Below are 8141 nucleotides of genomic sequence, written 5' to 3' on the forward strand. Positions count from 1 at the left end.
TCCTTCTCCTTCTCCTTCTTCTTCTTCTTCTTAGCCACAAGCTATACCAAATGTATCTCTCCTGGTTCTCTTATGTTCTCCTGTATATCTCTGAATTGGTTATTTTATTTGACTTTCTGACCCTAAAAAAAAATGTATATTTAAAATATTGATTTTCAGGGCCAAAAAGATGGCTCAGGGCTTGCCACCAAGATGACCTGAGTTCAATCCCAGGACCCACATAATAGAAAGAGAAAAATCAACTTCTGCAAGTTGTCTCCTGACCTCCACAGATGCACTACTATGCGCGCACACACACACACACACACACACACACAGCGGGAGCGGGAGCAGTACGGACACACATACAGACAAGTACACACACAAAATGAAAATACATAGCTCTCCCCCTCCCCCCAACATCTCAAGGGGGCTGCAGTGGTCGTCACCACTCTCCGAGCCTCATCATGCCGCCCAAGGATGACAAGAAGAAAGATGCCGGAAAGTCGTCCAGAAAAGACAAAGCCCCAGTAAATCAGTCTGGTGGCGAGGCTAAAAGGAAGAAGTAGTCCAAAGGCAGAGTTCTGGTCAAGCTCAACAATCTGGTCCTGTTTGATAAAGCTGCATACGACAAACTCTGTAAGGAGGTTCCCAACTACGAACTTATTACTCCAGATGTGGTCTCTGAGAGACCAAAGATTCGTGTTTCTTTGGCCAGGGCAGCCCTCCAGGAGCTACTCAGTAAAGGACTGGTTTCAAAGCCCAGAGCCCAAGTCATTTACATCAGAAACACAAAGGGTGGAGATGCCCCAGCTGCTGGCGAAGATGCATGAGCAGGTTCAATCAGCTGTACATTTGGAAGAACAAAACTTTATTAAATCAAATGGAAAAAAAAACCAAAATGAATAAATAAATGTAATCACATATTTTCTTTTTGGTAAATGAAGCTTTACTTAAAACTGCTAAGCATGAGATAAAATGTTATGCTGTATAATTATCTCAAGTAAGAAATCCTTTGCACATTAGGAAGGGATTAATACATTTTGTGAATATGTATTTGTTTTATTTTCTGTATATCAATGTTTTGACTGTCCATCTGTATATGCAGAATGAGTGTGCCTAGTGCTCATTGATACCAGAGAGCATGTCGGATCCCCTGGAAATGGAGTTTCTGATGGTCTTGGGCTCCCATGTGGGTGATGGGAATAGAACTTGGGTCCTCTGAAAGAGCAACAAGTATTCTAAACCGTGAGCCATCTCTCCAGCCTCCACAATTCTTAAGATTAAGAATAATGTGGCTTCAAAATGTGAATGTAATTGGTTTGAATTATTTACACATTTACTATGTGCAAAACAATTAATTCACTTTTTTTTTTGTCTAGATGGTAATGAGGTTCTAATAATGTGAGACTCTTTTAGTAAATATTGATGGAAAGCAGAGTAAAGCTAATAGGTTGTTTGGGCAGAATTGCTAAAACTGTTAGCTATGGAAACGAGAATCAGAGGAAACCTCCTGAAATAAGCTCAGCTTATGCACAAAATTTCAGGGCATATTTTACAATAATCATAGCTGCTGTTTATTGAGCACATGCCAAGTCTTTTATATGTAGTTAATTAGTACAATAACTTAGGAGGGAAGTATAATTACTACAGTTTATAGACTGGAAACAAAAGACTTAAACCATTATGCTAAATCCCTTCAGTTTCATCAGTCTACAAAAATGTTATATTTTATTGCTATGATGGATGCTAGAGTATGGTCAAAATTCCAAGTGGTGTCTATGTGCATGTGTGTGCAGGTTTACATGCTTCTCCATGAAAAAAGGGAACAAACTTGAACTTGCATCTGTATAAATTATTTCTTGTTCTCTAGTAGAGGGTAATAACTCTGAGAATAGTTATATTATATTCATATATTTTATTGTCACTTAATTTTTCAGTAAATACTACTAATTTGGTATAATATAAACAGTTACACCGATAACCAAGATGGTTAAAAACAAAGATGCTAATATTCTCATACTTAATAGGTGTTATGTTTGCCTTGGATGAATTATCACCTTGGCAAATTGTCATTTTTTGCCACATTTTTTTCCATGTAAAAAATATGTATGCATAGATTCAAAGAAGTAAAAATTTAATTTTAACTTCCCCTAAATATTAAATCAAATCCTGGAATGTGTTATAACAATTAAGCACGATACAAATTTATTTGAAATAAATCATGTTTAAACTCACTCATGCGATGGTTTGAATAAGAACGTCCCACCTCCAGGCTCATATATTTGAAGCTTAGTCACCAGGGAGTGACACTGTCTGAAAGGATTAGAAGGATTAAGTGTGGCCTTGTTGGAGGAAGTATGTCACTGGGGGTGGGCTTTGAGAGTTCAAAGGCCCATGCCAGGCCCAGTTTTTCTTTCTCTGCCTGCCTGTGGATAAGGATGAGGCTCTCAGCTCCTTCTTCTGCACCATGCTCCCTGCCATGATAATGGACTAAACCTCTGAAACTGTAAGCCAGCCCCAATTAAATGCTCTCTTTTATGAGATCCCTTGGTCATGGTGTTTCTTCACAGCAATAGAACAAGGACCAAGGTAACCCATAATACTAAAGTAGCTGTTTCAGATAGGAAATCTATAAATAAGTTCTTTTATCATTAGCCTTTAGTTGTACAAAGGCTATCAGAAAATGAGTTTATAAACAGTAGGAGTAATTCTTACTTCAGATTATCATCCAGCATAAGATTATAATTTCTGTGTATTTATTTATTTATTTTTGGTTTTTTGAGACAGGGTTTGTCTGTGTAGCTTTGCGCTTTTCCTGGAACACACTCTGTAGACCAGGCTGGCCTCGAACTCACAGAGATCCACCTGCCTCTGCCTCTGCCTCCCGAGTGCTGGGATTAAAGGCATGTGCCACCAGCGCCCAGCTATTTATAGGAATAACTTTTCTACACCTGAGAGTTAGTGTAACCAAATTGGTAGACATGTGTAAATCTGATAGTGTAACCAGATTGGTAGACATGTGTAAATAAGATTTGTTTAAACACAACCGCTAAGCCACAGAGGAAGGGTTTCTCCCATAGTTTGACTAAGCAGTTTGAAGGTGACAGGCCTGAGAAGGAAAGAGCTTCTGGACATACCACACATGCCCCAGGGATGACACGGAAAGGCAGGGTGAAATGTGTGACGAAACTGCTGTAATCTGACTCACTTCTTTAATGTGGTAATTGAAAGCCTTGATAAGAGGCAGACAAAATGTAGTGTGGGTGTCCTGCTTTGTTTTCAACTTGTTGATATCTGATGAAAGTACTTTTCCACAAGCGAGACTGATGAGCAGATGGTGCAAATAAGGCCAATTAAGGGCTAAGCTTCTGGGAGTGCTTGGCTGAGTGACATCTCCAGGCTGGAGATGCTAACGTGAGTCTTAAGCCATGTGTTTCTGAGGTGCAATTGCATTAATACCACGGTCACTGGATTCTTCATTTTAAGAATACAATTTCAAAGAAAGCAAATGCAAACCCCTTTTCCCTCAATTCCCAAGGACGTATGTGAAATTGAGTCATGAGAGTCTCACCCATCTGGGACTTGGAGGGGAGGTGGGCTCCATTTAGGTGATTAGTCTCCAGGAACAGGGCAAAAGAAATTTTCTATTGTCTATAATGAAAACTGGAAATACACACACAAAGTACAGGAGAGTGGGATGACATTGTCCCTCTTCATAGTCTCCTTGGTAGTCTTTTGTTGATTTTAAATTGACAGACCATGGTTTATTTGAATCACAGGCAAAGAAATTGAATTAATCATAACACATTGTCATTCTTGGCTCATGAATGATCTTTAGTTGTTTTCTTCGTGTTAGTTTTGTATTTTATTTTATTTGGTACTGGAGTTTGAACACAGGGCTTGGAGTTTGCTAGACAAGCTCTCTGCTGTTGAGTTATATCCATAGCCCTTGTTTCTTTTTTTTTCCCCTGGAGCTGAGGACCGAACCCAGGTCCTTGTACTTGCTAGGCAAGCGCTCTACCACTGAGCTAAATCCCCAAGCCCTCTATTTTGTTTTTAAAATTTACTTTTATTCAAATTATAAAATTATCTGTATATATTTAAATTATATAATTATAATTTAATAATAATAATATAAATTGTAAAATTACCCTTCCTTCAAAACTTATTATAAATATACACTCAAACCAAGAATTTTTAAATCACTGATAATTTATATTAACCTTATTCATCGGCCTTAGTCCTTGAGTGCCCTCCCTGCCCACCCACGTCCCTTAGATAGTCACTATTCTAAAGTCCACACTTACCTTTGCCTTTTGAAGATGTAATTTTTAATTGTTGATCTATATGAAGGAGTACTTGCCTACATGTTAGTATGTGTGCTGCATGTTTGTCTGGTAATTGTAGAGACCACAAGAGGTAGTTTTGGATCCCTGGAACTAAGTTACTGTTGGTTATGAGCTGCCGTGTGGGAGCTGGGAACCAAAGCCAGGTCCTCTGTAAATGTTTTTAACATCTGAGCCACCTCTCTAGCCCCTAAAAGCATATTTTATAGTTATACATTAAAAATAATTTTATTGCAAACATATGTAATTGGATGCTTAATTCTGTGTACTGTTGGACTTTACGGAAAGAGTGATTTGTTGAAAGGAAATCATGTAAAAGAACACATTAATACAAAGAGTTTGGAACAGGACTTGGTTTTTTCCATCCAGCATTAGTTAACAATGTTAGTCCACGTACAGGGAGTAAAGGTTCACTTATCTTTACTGTTATGAATGTAAACACTATTCTGTTTATCCAGGGGCCTCTGATTTGTTTCCATTGATTGCTGCATTTCTGGAAGTTCTAATATCTGTCTTCTCAAGCATAGGGAGAAGAATTTTGCTGAAATATGTTCAGGACCAGAAACACCGTTTTGTAGGACAACTATGGCCAACTCAATAAGAGTATGTTAAATTGTTTTCTAAAGTAGTTTTCCATTTTAAAAAATACTTTAATGCCAAATTGTTTTCTACGTGACTATTTTCAGCCATGAAAAGGACATTCTATTGATTTACATATTACTTAGCTAAGATATTTAATAAAATAAGATTAGCATTCTATGTACAAACATGTCTTTTACATTGTATCCCTTGGAGCTTTACATTTGTGCCCCCAAATTAATAGGTGACTTTAAATAGTTCAGTTAATGGTTACTTAGATTGGCCAACAACTATGCCAACTTCTTTGTGCATCATTTCTTCCTGCATCAATACTCCTTGTTGACTGACTTTTCTCCTTTTTCAACACGTTCTTTAAATAGTATTTTTTCCCCCTGTTTCTGTGAAGACCTGTGAGGAGTAACCTCTCAGTGCTGATATGAGTGGTTCAGTTATCTTGCGTCGGATAACAGACTGAGAAACACCTCGTGGTTTGGCACAATGATAATTATTTGGCCATAAGTATGTGATTTGGTCAGAGCTCGGCTGGGAGAATATGTCTTTGCTCCATACGTGATACACAGGTGGCTTCCCCGAGCAATGGAGGAACTGAACTCTACATGGCTCTTCCCTGTAGCTGCCTCTTTGGTGTTGGCTGTCAGCTGGGTACTTAGCTTAGGACTGCAGTCTGGAGGACAAGGTTCCTCTTCATAATGACCTCTCATGGCTAACTCGCATGATATCTATGTCGAGGGGCAAAGGTCTCAAGAAAGAACTCAGAAGTAAATGATTGCCATTTATGACCTTGTCATAGAAGTTACTTCATACTCTTTCTACCAAGTTACAAAGGCCCAAACAGTCTCAAGGGGAGGAACCAAACTTGTTGGGTTTTCAAAGAGCTATAGGGCAACAAAAATTATCAGCCATTTAAAAAAAAAATACAGTGTAGGAGGTCGGTGAAATGATTCAGTAGGGAAATGTGCTTGCCACCAAGCCTGATGATCCCCAAGACTCACCTAGGGGAAGGAGAGAACAAATTCCTGTAAGTTGTCTTCTGACCTCCATATGCACACCGTGACATACACACACACACACACACACACACACACACACACACACACAGAGTAAAGTAACATAAAGTAAGTTTAACAGCACAATATAAAGGTATGTATTTCCAAGTTATGTACTTAAGTTCTAGAAAGTTCTAGTCACTTTCTCCAGACTTTGTTTCTGAAATTCATATCCATGCATGAAGTAAATTCTCAATCTACTTAGTACATAGTTTAATTTCCCATCTGTGTTAAGGGTTGATTCTAAAGCATTGTTGCCCTGTGGAAAATCAAGTTTAGTAACTATGTTTTTTGAGACTATGGCCATGTAGCCCAGGCTGGCCTTGAACTTCCAATTCTCCTGCCTTACTTTCCCCAGTGCTGACAGTACAGGTATGCGCCACTACACTCAGTAATGACAGGTTGTTTTTTTTTAAGTTATTTCTAGAATTGCTAATTGTTTTTATTTAAAAGCCCATCTGTTCATGTTTTACTTCTTCCTATTTTTTTTCACATTTTTTCTTTTATTGGTGCTTTCCTCTTCATTACCTTTGAAGATATAAGATGAACTTGTTTCCAAGTGCTTTCCTGATTGCTATTCTTTCCATTTCTTTGGGAGTGAGTCTTCTATTGGTTGAGTTTCATGTTTGTTCTGTTATGGTGACAGTTTCTGTTACACGTTGATTTTTTTTTTCTTTATTATAGGTTCATATTCATTGAGAATGTCCTCTCCCCGTTTCTTGGAGTTAATCTTTTCTAACGTTTTTGGAGTTGGTAACAACTCTTTTGCACTCTGGGCATTCCAATTTAGAACATAGTTTTATGTTGGTAAATCGGTTCTCTTAGGAGCAACTAAAGCACACTGTCCCCGAGAGGCCCCTTAGGCTGGTCACTGGGTTTGTGGCTCCAGCTCCTGTTCCTGTGGCTTCTGTCCTGAAGTTTCATGCTTCATGAAGTGAGTCTGGCTACAGTGTTACTTCTGCATTACTCTGACAAACATATCTGCTATAAACAAGCTAAACCAGGAAGGATTTATTTGGCCCCAGGGTTTCAGTGTTTTCAGTATTGTGGTAGCTGGGGCATAGTAGAACAGAGCAACCTATACCCTGACCACTGAGAAACAGAAAGCCAAGGTGGACTGTGAACCAGGTGTAACCTTCAAAGTTGTGTCTCCAGTGTCCTCCTTCCTTTCACGAGGCCCCACCTCCTGATCCACCACTTCCTGAAATGTCCCCATTAGCTTGGATCAGAGTATACACTGAGCCTGTCCGGAGACATTTCATATCCAAGCCATAACAGCTAGTAAAGCACTTTGAATTCTCATCTGTCTGAATGAGGTCATTTGTGCCATTTGAATTCCTGGTGCTCAGTGCTCACGTCCGGTACTAAAGCCCAGAACCTGCTTACTGCTGTTCTGTTTTGTTCCATGGAGACAACACTTACATCTGTATAGTCCTTGCTTAAAGTCATAGGTACAGTACCATTTCCATTTAACGGCATCTCATTAACATGCACTATGGTTTTTACTAAATGAGATTATAGGTACTGTACCTAAAGGACTGTTTCTTCTCCTGGCATAGATATCCTTTATATTAATTTGGTATTGAAATGCCTTTTATTACAACCATAATGGTAACCATATTTCTTAACATCCTTTCTTACCAGTTGAGAGACTGACAACTTTATGTTAGGTCCAAGAGTGTCTATGGAATTTCGTTGGTCTATGATATCCAAGATTTGGGAACCACTGGCTACCCATCCACATGTCTTTGAGAAAATGTGTGTCTGTGACTATCATTCATTTATCAAAGCAATTTTGCTATGAGTAAATGATATTCAGTGTTGTGCTAGGCACTGAGCATGATGTAATAAAAAGGATGTGGCAAGAGTCTTTTTCTTCTGAAATTTAAAATCTGCTTGAATATTACATTCTTCAGAGTGTGTTCACTTGCTCTGATATCCAAGATTGAGGACCATGTCTAATTTGCACTTTGAATATCTAATCATACTGAAAAAAAGTGTTATGGCTGTATTTAATTTTTAATTCATTTTTTCTTTTTATCTTTATCATCATAACCACTATAAAGTACCATAAAACAGAGTTACAAAAAAGGCTACGAATAAGTCTCTGCCCTCAAGGGATTCATAATCTAGTTAGAAAGATAGAATACATGGATAGAAAGATTAA

At 38.4% G+C, this 8141-nt stretch overlaps 1 pseudogene; it reads left to right on the forward strand.

The window, feature by feature from the left end:
- Positions 1 to 357: 357 nt before the first annotated feature.
- On the forward strand, positions 358 to 1165 carry LOC118596490 (annotated as a pseudogene).
- Positions 1166 to 8141: the final 6976 nt, after the last annotated feature.

The sequence above is a fragment of the Onychomys torridus genome, chromosome 15, assembly GCF_903995425.1.
Source record: "Onychomys torridus chromosome 15, mOncTor1.1, whole genome shotgun sequence".
NCBI classification, from domain to species: Eukaryota; Metazoa; Chordata; class Mammalia; order Rodentia; family Cricetidae; genus Onychomys; species Onychomys torridus.